Source organism: Schistocerca piceifrons, chromosome 4 (assembly GCF_021461385.2).
Source record: "Schistocerca piceifrons isolate TAMUIC-IGC-003096 chromosome 4, iqSchPice1.1, whole genome shotgun sequence".
Classification (NCBI taxonomy): Eukaryota; Metazoa; Arthropoda; class Insecta; order Orthoptera; family Acrididae; genus Schistocerca; species Schistocerca piceifrons.
In genome coordinates, this window is record NC_060141.1 from 200,455,603 (window position 1) to 200,473,535 (window position 17,933).

A 17,933-nucleotide genomic window follows, 5' to 3' on the forward strand; every position below is an offset into this window, starting at 1 on the left:
TTGGCTAGTAGGAAACCCACGCTGCTCCCAGCGGGGAAATACAGTACTGTCCTCGCCTCTCCTCGGACTACCAGGGAGGTGGCAACCCAGACATGCGATCTGACCTTCAGCACCACGGTCGTCCGTTCGGCCAGTGCTAAGATCGCGCGGTCGACATCTCCTCTTCCTCCCATCACCCCACAGACACCAGCCCCTTCATCAGCTTCTGCTAAGACGAAGACCCAGAAGTCAGATGCACGGGCCTTCAAGAAGGAACTGTCCCGTGCAGACTTCCTACGTACCTCGACCTCCCAGCCTTCGACCAGTACTTCCACCAAACGTCCTTCCAAGAAGGCTCATAGGAAGCACAGTTCTCCTTCTCCGCCACGGCGCATTTCTTCTCCTGTGCCACCCAGCAGTTGCCGCCCCAGGCTGTCATCCGTTTCGCCTGGCCGCACCCCTGGTAGCCGAACATCTGGCCGTTCACCAGCGGAGGAAGCTCCCCCTCCCGGCCATCTTCCCAAGATGGCCGATGAACCTATAGACCCAATGGACGATGACTGTCTGCCTACTGATAGCGGCGGCAGTGCTCGCTCGAAGCCAGGCCCTCAGCGGCCTTTGAGGTGACCCCTTCTTTCATCTTCCTTTTCTTCTTACGATGGCACTTATTCACTGGAATATTCACAGCATTTGCTCGAACCAAGAGGACTTGAAGTTGCTGCTCCGTTTGCACCGTCCGCTCGTCGTAGCCCTCCAGGAAACGAAGCTACGCCCATGCAATCAAATTGCCTTGGCATACTACACCTCTGTGCGTTTTGACCTACCCCCTGTGGTAGGTATCCCGGCTCATGGAGGGGTTATGTTGCTGGTCCAGGATGATATTTACTATGATCCCATCACGTTGCACACCGGCCTGCAGGCAGTTGCCATCCGCATTACTCTCCCCACTTTTACATTTTCCATTTGTACCGTTTACACTCCATCATCATCTGCCGTTACCAGGGCAGACATGATGCAACTTATTGCTCAGCTACCTGCACCATTTTTGTTAACTGGAGACTTCAATGCCCACCATCCCCTTTGGGGCTCTCCAGCATCCTGCCCGAGGGGCTCCCTGATAGCAGACCTTTTCAACCAGCTCTATCTTGTCTGCCTCAATACTGGCGCCCCTACTTTTCTTTCAGACACATCTCACACCTATTCCCATTTAGACCTCTCTATATGTACTCCCCAACTTGCACGCCGGTTTGAGTGGTATGCACTTTCTGATACATATTCGAGCGACCACTTCCCGTGTGTTATCCATCTCCTGCAGTATACCCCCTCTCCGTGCTGCTCTAGTTGGACCATCTCCAAGGCAGACTGGGGGCTCTTCTCTTCCAGGGCGACCTTTCAGGATCAAACCTTCACAAGCTGCGATCGTCAGGTCGCACACCTCACGGAAGTCATTCTCGCTGCTGCTTAATATTCCATCCCTCACCCTACTTCTTCTCCACGTCGCGTACCGGTCCCCTGGTGGACCGCAGCATGTAGAGACGCTTTACGTGCTCGTCGACGTGCTTTACGCACCTTTAAACGCCACCCTACAGTGGCGAATTGTATCAATTATAAACGATTACGTGCTCAGTGTCGTTGTATTATTAAAGAAAGCAAGAAAGCCAGCTGGGCTGCTTTCACAAGCTCCTTCAACCGTTTTACTCCTTCTTCTGTTGTCTGGGGTAGCCTGCACCGGCTATCTGGCACTAAGGTCCACTCACCAGTTTCTGGCTTGACGGTCGCGAATGACGTCCTTGTGGACCCTGAGGATGTTTCCAATGCCTTCGGCCGCTTTTTCGCCGAGGTTTCGAGCTCCGCTCATTACCACCCTGCCTTCCTCCCCCGCAAACAGGCAGAGGAGGCTAGGCCACCTAACTTCCGCTCCTCGAATCGTGAAAGTTATAATGCCCCATTCACCATGCGGGAACTCGAAAACGCACTTGGCCGATCACGGTCCTCCACTCCAGGGCCTGATTCTATTCATATTCAGATGCTGAAGAACCTTTCTCCTGCGGGTAAAGGTTTTCTTCTTCGTACTTATAGTCGCATCTGGATTGAGGGACATGTTCCCGCATGCTGGTGCGAGTCTATTGTTGTCCCGATTCCTAAGCTGGGGAAGGACAAGCACTTGCCTTCCAGTTATCGACACATCTCTCTTACCAGCTGTGTCTGTAAAGTGATGGAGCGAATGGTTAACTCTCGATTGGTTTGGCTGCTCGAGTCTCGACGCCTACTTACCAATGTACAATGTGGATTTCGTAGGCGCCGCTCTGCTGTTGACCATCTGGTTACCTTGTCGACCTTCATTATGAATAACTTCTTGCGGAAGCGCCCGACCGCGGCTGTGTTCTTTGATTTGGAGAAGGCTTATGACACCTGTTGGAGGGCGGGCATTCTCCGCACCATGCATACATGGGGCCTTCGCGGTCGCCTCCCTCTTTTTATTCGTTCCTTTTTAATGGATCGACAGTTCAGGGTACGTGTGGGTTCTGTCCTGTCAGACACCTTTCGCCAGGAGAATGGGGTGCCACAGGGCTCAGTTTTGAGCGTCGCTCTCTTCGCCATCGCGATCAGTCCAATAATGGATTGCCTCCCAGCTGATGTATCAGGCTCCCTTTTCGTGGACGATTTTACCATCTATTGCAGCGCGCAGTGTACACATGTCCTGGAGCGCTGTCTTCAGCGTTCTCTTGACCGTCTTTACTCCTGGAGTGTCGCCAATGGCTTCTGTTTTTCTGCCGAGAAGACGGTCTGTATTAACTTCTGGCGCCACAAAGAGTTTCTCCCACCGTCCTTACGACTCGGTCCCGTTGCTCTCCCAATCGTGGAGACAACAAAATTTTTAGGTCTTACATTTGACAGGAAACTTAGCTGGTCTCCACATGTCATATTTGGCTGCCCGTTGTACCCGTTCTTTAAATGTCTTCCGTGTTCTCAGTGGTATGTCGTGGAGAGCGGATCAAACCGTCCTGCTTCGTCTATATCGGTCGATCGTCCGCTCCAAGCTGGATTATGGGAGCTTCGTATACTTCTCTGCACGGCCATCCATCTTACGCCGCCTCAAATCCATACAACATCGGGGTTTACGACTTGCGATCGGAGTGTTTTATACTAGTCCCATAGAGAGTCTTCATGCTGACGCTGGCGAATTGCCACTCACCTACCGGCGCGATATACTGCTTTGTCGGTGTGCCTGTCGGCTACTGTCAATGCCCGACCACCCGTCTTATCGTTCCTTTTTTGACGACTCTCTCGACCGTCAATACGGGTTGTATGTCTCTGCCCTGCTACCCCCTGGAGTTCGCTTTCGTCGCCTCCTTCAACACCTTAATTTTTCACTCCCTGCAACCTTTCTAGTGGGCGAGAGCCACACGCCACCTTGGCTCCAGGCTCAGGTCCGCGTTCACCTTGACTTCAGCTCGCTCCCAAAAGAGGTTACCCCCAGTTCGGTCTACCACTCCCGTTTTGTTGAACTTCATTCGAAGTTCATCAATATGACCTTCATTTATACAGATGGCTCAAAGACCAATGACGGGGTCGGGTGTTCCTTTATTGTCGGGGCACAAAGTTTCAAATACCGGCTCCATGGCCATTGTTCGGTCTTCACAGCTGAGCTCTTTGCCCTCTACCAGGCTGTTCTTTACATCTGCCGCCACCGACATTCTGCTTATGTCATCTGCTCCGATTCCCTGAGCGCCATCCAGAGCCTCAGTGATCCGTATCCGGTTCACCCTTTCGTGCACCGGATCCAACGCTCTCTTCAGCAGCTGGTGGACGTCGGTTCTCCAGTTAGCTTTATGTGGGTCCCTGGCCATGTCGGTATCCCTGGGAACAAAGCTGCAGATGCCGCGGCCAAGGTTGCGGTCCTCCAGCCTCGGACAGCTTCTTGTTGTGTCCCTTCATCAGATTGTAGCAGGGTCATTTGTCAGCGCATTTTATCGCTGTGGCATGCCAATTGGGCTGCACTTACAGACAACAAGCTTCGGGCCTTGAAACCTCTTCCCGCGGCTTGGACGTCCTCCTCCCACCCTTCTCGGCGGGAGGTGGTTGTTTTGGCCCGGTTACGCATTGGACACTGCCGGTTCAGCCATCGCCATCTGCTGACGGCTGCACCGGCGCCGTTCTGCCCATGTGGGCAATTGCTGACGGTTCGCCACATTTTAATGTCCTGTCCGGATTTTAACACACTGCGTCTAGATCGTAACCTGCCATGTACTTTAGATGCCATTTTAGCGGATGACCCACGAGCAGCTGCTCGTGTTCTTCGTTTTATCAATTTGACAAACCTCTCTAAGGACATTTGATGATGCTGTTTTTTAATCCTATGCTTGTCAGTCTGTCTTTTATCGTGTTTTCCCTTTTAGTTGTTGTTTTAAACTTGTGCCTCGCGGTGCATTCTTAACGTAGTCAGGGCACTAATGACCATTGAAGTTGTGCGCCCTAAAAAAAAAAAAACTGAAGGTCAGATCCTAGAAACTCTCGGTGAGCTATTTAGTCCCTACCCATCTGTGGTACTCAACTCTGTTTCACAACCAGACTGTTAATGAATCATCCAAAAATGGGTAGACCAGCTGGGATATGATTGGAAGTTCCAGGCAAGGACCTCAAACTGCGCTCTCATCTGAGTTTCAAAAGTTCCCTCTCGGCACTTCCTGTGGTATGTATCCAGTCCTACAATTCAGGTGGACCTCTTTTGTGACCTAAGAAATATGCTGACCCCACCATTTTCAGATGCCTGTTCTGTTTGGTTCTCCATGTCGGCTGAAATACAACGTGCACCAACAACAATGGATCATAAGTCTGTGACAGGTTTTGCTTTTGCACATGAAGGGCCATGAGAAGTATTCTTTGCCAAGTGCATGCAGTATAAATACTACAGAGTTTGTTACCATGTCACAGGCTCTGCAGAACATAAAATTTCTTGTCACAAAGGACTTCCTGGTTTGTAGAGACTGGGTGAGCTGCTTGCAAGACATATCTTGGTGATACCCCAAAAACCTGTTGCTCACTATAATCCAAGACCTGTTAGTTGAACTCCACAGCTCATAAAATTCATCTGGACACTGTGCCATGGGGTTATTCTGGGAATTCAACTCATTGCAAAAGTGACCACAGGAGACAAACTTGAACGTGAGAACTGGCACCAAAGTGTGGCATACACCTCTCCTGGCCTCTCGGAAAAATGCCATCATACTCTGGCTGATCTAGGATGGGCAATTAATCTGTCTGTCTCATTACCTCAGATACGTGTGGACGTTGGGTTAGCTGTTAAGAGTCCTAACAGAAAGCAGATTTCATGACAGTTCAATCCACTTCCACATTCGGTGTCACAGATGTGGGGGGGGGGGGGGGGTGCTTCTCACTGCGGTGTGTGTCCTAAGTGGCCTCAAGTATCTTTCTCTCCCTGGGTACTCCAATACATTTTGAAACTTTATGTCCACATTTTATTTATCTAACTGAACAAGTTAATTAGCGCTCTAGTCCATACAGTCTGCATTTTCTCAATTCATTCTAGTTTCTTGCCTCAGTTAGTTGTGACTGTGATGACCTTTCATGGTCTGTGATGACCTTTCATAGCTAGTCTTTAACTGCCTGGGTCTGATCTCACTTTTAACAATGTAAAATCACTGTTGCATAAGTTTTCAACCACAATGACATGGTCACAGTCCTTGGTGCTAACATTTACCATTTCTCATTGTGTGTCCTTTTACATTGTTTTCCTGTTAATCATGGGACTGATAGCATAGTAGTTTAGTCCCTTTAAACCCAGGATCATTTTCATCCTACCACTCAAAAATTCACAAAATAACAAATATAATAAATATTGGTAAGTAGAGTTTGAAAAGAAAATTTGGAGCAATTGCAAATGTACATCAGACATTTGAATGGTAAATGCACAACTGGGAAGAGTTTTAAAAATGTGCTAAACTGCAGGAACAGAAATTGTCATTTGCAGGATATTTGCAAATTGTGTTAACAGCTGTACATCTGCTTTATATTACTCATCAGTTATTGTATCCAATTCCACTAGTCAAATAAGTTCACAGTTTAACACAATTTTGATGTTAGCACAATCTGCCAAACACAGACTCCAACTCGGCAAAGATGAGGTACAGATTAAATTGGCAAGCACTTCTACCATGGTATAAACAGACATTTAACAACAGACAGCTGTGGCCAAGAGGTTCTAGGTGCTTCAGTCCAAAACCGTGCTGCTGCTACATTCACAGCTTCGAATCCTGCCTCGGGCAAGGATGTGTGTGATGTCCTTAGGTTACTTAGGTTCAAGTAGTTCTAAGTTTAGGGGACCGATGACCTCAGATGTTAAGTCCCATAGTGCTTAGAGCCATTTTGAACAGCAGACAGTTTAACACCTTTTTAGACGAGTGTATAGTTGGAACATTTACAAATCTCCGAGAATTTTAATACATGATTTGTTACTGTAAAATATGGTTAAAAGTGTTATGTAAGCAGAAATTAGCTAGCAGTAAGTTACTAATTTAAAAGTTAGAGAAATCCATTTTGTAAACAGTTAATTTACATTTTAATTACATGTGTCTTTGTTATTTTTTTCTTGTTTTTTTGACACAACATTAACAAATTTGTAGTCAAAAGTTTGATAGAAATTTTTGTACGTGTTTTTTAATTTAATTTTAAGTGTTACATTTGCACCCTAAAAAGATATTGAAATTGGAAGATGACCAGAGTTCACAGTACATGCTGAAGTTCACTTATTTTAGATTGTGTTACGGGGTTCTTCAGTAAAACAAGGGGATCAGATTCTACACTAGTCTGTACCGTTACACCACACACCGCTTAGAATTTTATCACCCATAAAATCTTAATATGTGAAAGGTGTGGCTGATTTGCTGAACTCTTCCTGAAAGCTGAACAGATCTTACCACCAGTTCCTTCGAACAACTATCTAGTAAAACAGTCCAGACAAAAAACTCGTGCAAAAGACCATGAAGTTTAAAACCTCGGGGAATGAGAAGATGCTAGTCATATTCCCACCTTCTTATGAATTTCCCCCCCATGAACCATGGACCTTGCCGTTGGTGGGGAGGCTTGCGTGCCTCAGCGATACAGATAGCCGTACCGTAGGTGCAACCACAACGGAGGGGTATCTGTTGAGAGGCCAGACAAACGTGTGGTTCCTGAAGAGGGGCAGCAGCCTTTTCAGTAGTTGCAAGGGCAACAGTCTGGATGGTTGACTGATCTGGCCTTGTAACAATAACCAAAACAACCTTGCTGTGCTGGTACTGCGAACGGCTGAAAGCAAGGGGAAACTACAGCCGTAATTTTTCCCGAGGGCATGCAGCTTTACTGTATGATTAAATGATGATGGCGTCCTCTTGGGTAAAATATTCCGGAGGTAAAATAGTCCCCCATTCGGAGCTCCGGGTGGGGACTACTCAAGAGGACGTCGTTATCAGGAGAAAGAAAACTGGCGTTCTACAGATCGGAGTGTGGAATGTCAGATCCCTTAATTGGGCAGGTAGGTTAGAAAATTTAAAAAGGGAAATGGATAGGTTGAAGTTAGATATAGTGGGAATTAGTGAAGTTCAGTGGCAGGAGGAACAAGACTTCTGGTCAGGTGACTACAGGGTTATAAATACAATATCAAATAGGGGTAATGCAGGAGTAGGTATAATAATGAATAGGAAAATAGGAATGCGGGTAAGCTACTACAAACAGCATAGTGAACGCATTATTGTGGCCAAGATAGATACGAAGCCACACCTACTACAGTAGTACAAGTTTATATGGCAACTGGCTCTGCAGATGACGAAGAAATTGAAGAAATGTATGATGAAATAAAAGAAATTATTCAGATTGTGAAGGGAGACGAAAATTTAATAGTCATGGGTGACTTGAATTCGAGTGTAGGAAAAGGGAGAGAAGGAAACATAGTAGATGAATATGGATTGGGGCTAAGAAATGAAAGAGGAAGCCGCCTGGTAGAATTTTGCACAGAGCACAACATAATCATAACTAACACTTGGTTTAAGAATCATAAAAGAAGGTTGTATACACGGAAGAACCCCGGAGATACTAAAAGGTATCAGATAGATTATATAATGGTAAGACAGAGATTTAGGAACCAGGTTTTAAATTGTAAGACATTTCCAGGGGCAGATGTGGACTCTGACCACAATCTATTGGTTATGACCTGTAGATTAAAACTGAAGAAACTGCAAAAAGGTGGGAATTTAAGGAGATGGGACCTGGATAAACTGAAAGAACCAGAGGTTGTACAGTGTTTCAGGGAGAGCATAAGGGAACAATTGACAGGAATGGGGGAAAGAAATACAGTAGAAGAAGAATGGGTAGCTTTGAGGAATGAAGTAGCGAAGGCAGCAGAGGATCAAGTAGGTAAAAAGACGAGGGCTAGTAGAAATCTTTGGGTAACAGAAGAAATATTGAATTTAATTGATGAAAGGAGAAAATATAAAAATACGGTAAATGAAGCGGACAAAAAGGAATACAAACGTCTCAAAAATGAGATCGACAGGAAGTGCAAAATGGCTAAGCAGGGATGGCTAGAGGACAAATGTAAGGATGTAGAGGCCTATCTCACTAGGGGTAAGATAGATACTGCCTACAGGAAAATTAAAGAGACCTTTGGAGATAAGAGAACGACTTGTATGAATATCAAGAGCTCAGATGGAAACCCAGTTCTAAGCAAAGAAGGGAAAGCAGAAAGGTGGAAGTAGTATATAGAGGGTCTATACAAGGGCGATGTACTTGAGGACGATATTATGGAAATGGAAGAGGATGTAGATGAAGATGAAATGGGAGATATGATACTGCGTGAAGAGTTTGACAGAGCACTGAAAGACCTGAGTCGAAACAAGGCCCCCGGAGTAGACAACATTCCATTGGAACTACTGACGGCCCTGGGAGAGCCAGTCCTGACAAAACTCTACCATCTGGTGAGCAAGATGTATGAAACAGGCGAAATACCCTCAGACTTCAAGAAGAATATAATAATTCCAATCCCAAAGAAAGCAGGTGTTGACAGATGCGAAAATTACCGAACTATCAGTTTAATAAGTCACAGCTGCAAAATACTAACACGAATTCTTTACAGACGAATGGAAAAACTAGTAGAAGCCAACTTCGGGGAAGATCAGTTTGGATTCTGTAGAAACACTGGAACATGTGAGGCAATACTGACCCTACGACTTATCTTAGAAGAAAGATTAAGGAAAGGCAAACCTACGTTTCTAGCATTTGCAGACTTAGAGAAAGCTTTTGACAATGTTGACTGGAATACTCTCTTTCAAATTCTAAAGGTGGCAGGGGTAAAATACAGGGAGCGAAAGGCTATTTACAATTTGTACAGAAACCAGATGGTAGTTGTAAGAGTCGAGGGACATGAAAGGGAAGCAGTGGTTGGGAAGGGAGTAAGACAGGGTTGTAGCCTCTCCCCGATGTTGTTCAATCTGTATATTGAGCAAGCAGTAAAGGAAACGAAAGAAAAATTCGGAGTAGGTATTAAAATTCATGGAGAAGAAATAAAAACTTTGAGGTTTGCTGATGACATTGTAATTCTGTCAGAGACAGCAAAGGACTTGGAAGAGCAGTTGAATGGAATGGACAGTGTCTTGAAAGGAGGATATAAGATGAACATCAACAAAAGCAAAACAAGGATAATGGAATGTAGTCTAATTAAGTCGGGTGATGCTGAAGGAATTAGATTAGGAAATGTGACACTTAAAGTAGTAAAGGAGTTTTGCTATTTGGGGAGCAAAATAACTAATGATGGTCGAAGTAGAGAGGATATAAAATTTAGGCTGGCAATGGCAAGGAAAGCGTTTCTGAAGAAGAGAAATTTGTTAACATCCAGTATTGATTTAAGTGTCAGGAAGTCATTTCTGAAAGTATTCGTATGGAGTGTAGCCATGTATGGAAGTGAAACATGGATGATAAATTGTTTGGACAAGAAGAGAATAGAAGCTTTCGAAATGTGGTGCTACAGAAGAATGCTGAAGATTAGATGGGTAGATCACATAACTAATCAGGAAGTATTGAATAGGATTGGGGAGAAGAGAAGTTTGTAGCACAACTTGACCAGAAGAAGGGATCGGTTCGTAGGACATGTTCTGAGGCATCAAGGGATCACCAATTTAGTATTGGAGGGCAGCATGGAGGGTAAAAATCGTAGAGGGAGACCAAGAGATGAATACACTAAGCAGATTCAGAAGGATGTAGGTTGCAGTAGGTACTGGGAGATGAAAAAGCTTGCAGAGGATAGAGTAGCGTGGAGAGCTGCATCAAACCAGTCTCAGGACTGAAGACAACAACAACAACAACAACAACAACTTATGAATTTGTGTTAAAATGATCATCATTGAAGTTAAAGAAAGGAAACACCATTTTGGAATATTAACAATGCAGACGGGGGCAATGAAGAAGACTTTACACATTTAGATATCAGCCAAGGCATCCTTCAGAAAGGAAACCTACTCATGCGCACACGTGCATGCACAACTGCCATCTCTGGCAACTTGGATTGGAATGCAACTGTCATGTTGAACAAAAGCAGCAATCTGGAGGGGCAGAAAAGGGAAATGGATAGCAAGGTAGGGGTGGGGGAGAGGAGAGGGTTGCCTGGCAGAGTGTGCAAGGACTGGATGGAGGCATGACAAGACTGCCACCAGTCTCAGTGTTGGTAGGCTGTAGGGCAGAGTGTGGAGGTTACTATAAAGGAGAGGATCAGATCAGGGAAGGGAGAATGTTAAAACATATGTGTATGTCGTCAGAGGACAGCAAAAAATGAGTGAGGGAATAGGGAGGAGGTGACAGCTAACACAGGGTGGACGCTGTTGAGTGGAGAGTGTGGGGACAGTAGGTTACCATAGGCTGAGGTTGGGATGATTTTGGGAACAGAAAATATGTTTTAAGGATAACTCCTATCTGTGCAGTTCAGGAAAGCTAGTGGTGGAGTGGATGATACGGATGGCCCGGGTTGTGTGAAGCAGCCATTGAAATCAAGCATGTTCTGTTCAGCTGCATGTTGTGCCAGTGGGTGGTCTACAGTTTGGCAGTAGCTCTTCTTTCTTTTGGACATGTCTGAATGAACAGATACCACACAGAAGCCGTAGCTGTGATACATAGTATGTAAACTGAAGGTGGAGGGGACAAGGAAGGAATTCATGGTGTCATCTGCATCTGGACTTCATGCGGAGTCAGTGGTGATAAGTGAAAATGAGTGAAGTGAAAATAGATTGAGATTTGAACCCTGTCTGCTGTTTGTCTGACCTGCATGAATCAGAGTGGGCAAAGAAGAGATGGATGGGGACTGGGAATGTTGGTGGGCCGAGGGGCTTACTGAGATAGTGCACGCAGTTGCAGTGAACATTGTGTCTGGGTGGTGCAGTGGTTCGAATTTCAGTCCAGTACACATTTTTCACTCGTTGCAGCTGTGGAGGGCCGAGGTCTGACTATGGCTGGGCATTAAGCAAGGAAACTGCCATGCTAGTGTCCACCTGCAGGTACAGCTGTTGTGGGAGCACCAAAACTTTGATAAAAAATTTGTTGGAATCATCACTGGGAACCAGCCCTGACAATGACACTACCTAAATATCCATATCCATGGTCTCAGATGTTGCCTTGTGTGCTGTTAAGTGGCAGACTCCATAGTGTGGCATTTTTTCTGACATATGACAGACATCCCAATGCTGGGGACACTCTTGTCATGCCTGGAATAATACAGTGCACATGACAACAGGGAGTTGTGGTCAAAACACCTTATATGCCCTGTGCAGGAGCCGCTGGATCAGCTGGCTTGCCCCTTCATGGTCTTTTTCAGATGCAGTGGATGCAGCTGGACCACCCTACACTGCTACGTCATTGCACCATGCTTCCAGTTGCTGACCAGCAGCTTGTCAGACCTTGTACGACTGGGCAATTGACACAACCTCTTCGATGGAGGGACTCTGTTACTATTATGACTTGTCCATGTCAAAATGGCACTTGCAGCTAAGACTGTTGACAGTTGCAGCCCAAGCACAATAGGACAACTTGCATGCAGCAGCAATAAATAGGAAGACGATGAACATAAGGTGTCAAATGACAATGAGGAAGGTCCTTGTAATTGAGCCAATTGTCACAACACCTAATACTAGGCAGCAGAAATCCATGACAAAAACAGTGCATGACATACATTCTTATCTATAATGTGGAAGATGTGAAAATACTGCTGCAGACTGTTCGTACACCTCCTGGTCTTTTGCTGCCTTTCTGAACAGCAGGACTTGAGCAGGAAATGGAGCCGGAGATAAATTGTTGGAGAGCAGTGCCAGCAAAGTTCATTGCATGACTGTGATTTCTTTCTGTTGCTGCACCAGTGTTTGAATGAGAGACTCCATGCCAAGCAAAATGCTAAAACAATGAAAACAATCAATTATTGACAAAATTATTTAATTGATCAAAAAACAAAGATGATGTGACTTACCAAACGAAAGCACTGGCAGGTCGACCTGCCAGCGCTTTCGTTTGGTAAGTCACATCATCTTCGTTTTTTGATAAATTTTTCCCACGTGGAATGTTTCCCCCTATTATATTAAAATTATTTAATTGGATATATAAAGAATCTACTCACCAAGCGGCGGCAGAACACACACGTAATAGACGATTGTAATCAGCAAGCTTTTGGAGCTCATTCTTCAGGCAGAAATGCTGAAGGGGAAGGAAGAAGGGTAAAGGAAAAGGACTGGAGAGACCTAGGAAAAGGGGTAGATTTCGGGAAAGTCAGCCAAAACCGCAGATCATGGGAGACTTACCGTACGGGATGAAAAGGAAAGACTAATTGTTGGGGACTGCATCGGATTAGATTTGAAAACCGGAGAGCTTAAAGGTGTCAATTGATTGTTTATGTTGTTATCTACTATAGTATATACCCAATATAGAAGAAAAACAGTGGTATACCTAACCATATACACTCTGGATTTGTCTACTTTAGCCCAATGGACAGATCAATGTGACACAATTGGGTCATATCACCTCCTAACTGAAATTAAACCGGGGGATAACTATTACATCAGACAGTGAAGTGGAGATAAGTGGAAAACTGAGAATCACAGAAGCACAACAGGAGGACTAAGAGATATGGGCTCAGTACCTAATTTGCTGCCTAAGAACATGCCACAATATGGAGGGCAATTATAAAGTATTCATCAAACTAAAATAGATGCAGGACTTGAAACAATCCCGTTGGAGAAAATATAAAAGAAACCAAACAAAAATCCAACCATTTGGTGAGAAGTAGAATGTTCCAGAGTAGCTATGGCAAGTATATAATGTATACAGGGTGTTTCGAAAATGATGGTCAATATTCAGGGATATGACAGGAATGATATTCAAAACAAAAAATTCATTTAAACATGGGCTCTAAAAGTGCATACCTTAAGAGAGCAATTCTTGATCCTCATTTCTGTGAAACAAATTTCTTCTACTGCAAGCTCTTTGCTTTATATTTTGGGAAGTGGTAGGAGGGACCAAAAAAAGAAAAAAGAAGTCCAGTAAACATTTTAGAGCACATGGTTACTGGACATTTTTTGCTTGTTTTGGTCCATACTTCCACTTCCCAAAATATGGAAAGCAAAGAGCTTGCAGCAGAAGAAATTTTTTTCACAGTATCAAAGATCAAGAATCGCTCATAGTTCGTAAGGTATGCATTTTAGAGCCCGCGTTGAATGTTTTGCTCCAAATGGTATTCCTGGCATGTCCCAGAATATTGACCATCACTTCTGAAATGTCCTACAGTAATCCTTTTGTGTCAAAAGCCCTAATCAGGTTAAGTTACATTTCCAAGAAGTGCTGAATTCAACGGAAAATACACTGTTGTGCAAAATGTTAGGAGCAAAGCAACTTCGGCATGATGTGCCACTGTCAAGTAACATATCTCAGGTAAATTTGGACCACACCTCAAAAGAATTGCTCCATTGTAGTACAAAAAATTATTGAATGTAGTAAACAATGAAACAAACAAAAATGAACTTTTATTCAAAGACAGTAATTACAATGAAGACCCTGCAATTTATGATAACCACCTGGATATTATAAAAGGAATCTTCCCATCTTCTGGGCCTTATAGGACACTAAATTTGATTTGTAATTAATTTTAAGCATTCTACCATCTTGGTTATAATAATCGTGCTGTAAAAATGTTCTTTTTTTGGTTAATACTAAGAAAATATTCATATTCTACCTCTTCCTCTCCAACCCCCCCCCCCCCCCCCCAAAAAAAAAACCTATCTGATGTTCTAAAATTAATTTGGAGGTACTTCATTTATGTTGTGCCCATGGCTATAACTTTCACTGAAAAAAACAAACATAGATTTACTGCTGTGTAAAAATGTTCATTACATTCTTGAGTTCTGCTCTGTACTGGTTGAGTGATATGTCTAAGAGGTCAGAGTACAACAAAAAATGATTCTAGAACTGAAATCATACCATGTAAGTACCAACATTAAACATTTTTGCTGTAATGTTTAATTATGCTTGCTTAACTGTTACAGGATACTAGTCGAATGAACAGAACTGCATGTCCTATTGAATGCTGTGAAGACCGTAGTATGCTTACAAGGTTTTTTTAATGTAGTGCACACAAATAATAGTGTGTAGTAATTAATAGGCAAGAAAAAGCTGAAGTGCATTTCAGATTAAGGACTTTGTGTAATATACTTAAAGTAGTTTTCATTCTCCTTGCACTGTGGTGAATCTACGGCCCAGTTTTCATTATGTAAGAAAACTTAATGTGGTCATTCTTGTGTTCATTAACTTACTTTCTAAAAAATTAGGAAGTTATCTGATACTACTATAATTTATTACATTATTGCATTATACTAATTTCAGTGTTCTGTTTAAGAACCTACTTCCAGTATTGTATCAAATACATTAAAGATGAGTGAAAGTTTACTACAGTATTGTGGCAGCAGGACAAGAATTGGCAACCCAGTTAAAGCTGGTGAAATTAAGTTTCACAATTGACAGTGGGCACAAATTTTACCAACTCATAATTTTATTCATGTCACCACCTATCTCTGATGTATTCTTTGAGGAAAATCTCATTTAGTTTATTATGTATTGTTTCACTCATTGTGAATCTATGTAGAGGCCAAACGGAGAGATCATAATTGGTGTTCTACATTATGTCTTTGCAGATAATGTGTTAGCAGTATTACAAAAAATAATTTTCGTCTGTCTTTAAAATTTTTTCCTTTTCTGTTTTTTCTCCTCGTATGTTGTAACTTTGTTCTATCCATAGATTATTGGTTTTCCTTCATATATGTCATTTATTCTGTGGAGTTATTATTTTCAATTTGTCTGTTCACAATGGTTTTGTTGTTAGCTAGCTCTGCCACTTGGCTTTAATGAGTAAAATTGTATGCACCATCCTCCATGTTCTTTCTACATGGCATTATTCTTGTCCGCATGTTAAGTGTGTTCACTTCATTTCTTCTGATTTATGAACTTCATTTATAGTATGTATGTGAGGATAGTGGTTGCACGTAGCTTCTTATGGGTACTGTAGACTGACTGACAACTGAAAATTTGTACCTTTTTTATGCAATGGGATCTTGTTTACTTTGAAGTATATTTTACAAAACTGTCCAATCATGTATCGTACACTTTCTACATTAACTTTGTAGTGTTGTATTATCCCGCGAGAGTGCCTTCTGAAGTTCCCCATCTTGTATACAATTACAGGGTGTTGTGTGGTGTGTTGTGTCCAGTTAACTGAAGTTTGACTTCACGTTTCCTCCATTGGTTCTTATTTAGTCAAAAAAGATGAGAAAGTATGAACTTGCATGTACAATGATCAAATTCTGTTCCAACAATCAATTTAAATGCCATAATCGGGAATGTATTTACTGCAATATTATTATTATTATTATTATTATTATTATTATTATTATTATTATTTGTGCTGTTGTTACTGCTGTTGTAATTACTGTTTTCAGTATTTATTTGCTATAGTTGTATACATCAAAATTAGATATTGGAATTATACAAATTTTGAAAGCATTATTTAACGATAAATTCTTTTGTGTGTGTGTGTGTGTGTGTGTGTGTGTGTGTGTGTGTGTGTGTGTGTGTGTGCGTGTGCGTGTGCGTGAGTTTAAAGATAGTAGCAACATTAGAAATAGTAACAAAGAATTATTGTCAAAAGTTATTGTTATTTTTTAACCAATGTTTAATGAGCCTATTACTGTATGTAAAAAAGAAGAAGAAGAAGGAGGGTTATGGTGTTTCATTAGAAGATGAATTGTGATACTTACATAACCTCCATGAGTGACTATTAATTCCTCATTCATTAGACAGTACAAAATTAAGAGGGTGCGCTGAAAAGTAATGCTCCAAAATTTCATCTGTGAAAATTACGGCTTTTTAAATAAAACAAATTTTGTTAACATGCTGTATCTTTATTCTTCATGTCTACATGTTTATTTCTCAACATGTTCACCTCAGCAATTAACACTTCTTCCGACATGAGATCAGTTTGTTGATAGCATCATTGTAGAATGTCAGTTGATGGAGCAGTAACTCCACCTGTGCTTGCACCACTTCTCTACTAGCAAAGTGAACTCCTTGAAGGTGTTCTTTTAAGTTCTGGAAACATGTGAAAATCAGATGGGGCAAAGGTGGAACTGTATGGAGAATGATCAATGAAAGTGAACGCAAGTTTCAGATTGTTGCAGGTTTCACAGTGCTTGTGTGAGATCTAGCGTTGTCATGCTGAAGCAGAGGTACTCCATGTATGGACAAAGTCTTCAAATTCGAAAACTGATTACAGCATGCTATCAAGTGAAGTGGCACAGTGGTTAGCACACTGGACTCGGATTCAGGAGGAGCATATTTCAAACCCGGGTCAAGCCCCCAGATTTAAATTTTCAGTGATTTCCTTAAATCAGTCCAGTCAAATGCCAGGATAGTTCCTTCAAAATGGCACAGCCCTTTTCCCTCCCCATCCTTGACACAATCCAAGCTTGTGTTCCTTCTCTAATGACCTCAGTGTTGATGGAACATTAAACTCAATCTTCCTTCCTTACTTTATTTACAGCATGCTGTTTCTCATGCACCTACATAGTTAATTTACACACTGCAATTCAAAGCCCTGTTGCAGCAGCAGTGGGGTGCAAATATGTAGACATGGAAAATAGATTTAGTGTGTGAATAACATTTATTTTATTTAAAAAGCTTTGAGTTTTCACAAAAATTCAGAGGCATTACTTTCCAGTGTGCCCTTGCATATAGATATGGGGAGAACTGTAATAGTTAACATGTATAAAATATTATACCCCTACCCTCCAAATTGCAATTTGCTGGTTCATGTAAGATTTTTTTTTTGTGTTATATGGATTCCTCATTGAGAAGTTCTGCTCAGAAGTGATGTTTGTATAGTATCTATAATTCAGCTGTTGGTGCCCAATTCAGTATTGATCAGCTCTGCTGTAGACTGACTTGTTGTTTACCTTTGTATACTGTATTTGCAGTTTTAATAAAACAAATTGTTATGCACATTCTGTTTCATGTGTGATTAATTTTTATGCAACAGTATAATATCCTTTGTTTTATGACATCTGAACTGTGCTGTTTTCTAATATCAGTGTTACATCTATTCTGAATTTGACTCTTGAGCCATCACTACTTGCTGCAGCATATGTAGAAAAAATGTTTAAAAAATCCATATCAATTTTAAACTTAAATGAAGGTTATTATGTGACTAATGGGTTAATGGTTGCTGGCTATCAGCTCATCAGCATTTGTTGTTGTTGTAGCTGCTGAAGAGTATCATCTAGCTGCAAAAGTTCATTTTTATCATCAGAGATCTTTAGCAAGCCTCTACCTTGAAATTGTTGTTCTTTACTCTCGATCATTCTGTTTATACATATTGCATGAAAAAT

General features: G+C 42.4%; 1 protein-coding gene across 4 annotated transcripts in view; it reads left to right on the forward strand.

Moving 5' to 3' along the window:
- LOC124795204 (major facilitator superfamily domain-containing protein 10) overlaps positions 1–17,549 on the forward strand; it is a 152,004-nt gene extending 134,455 nt beyond the window's left edge. For all 4 annotated transcript variants that reach the window (XM_047259112.1, XM_047259113.1, XM_047259111.1 and 1 more), the window contains one exon: positions 14,544–17,549. The gene's annotated coding sequence lies outside the window, so the exon portion shown is untranslated. The remainder of the gene's footprint in view (positions 1–14,543) is intronic.
- The last annotated feature ends 384 nt before the right edge of the window (positions 17,550–17,933 follow it).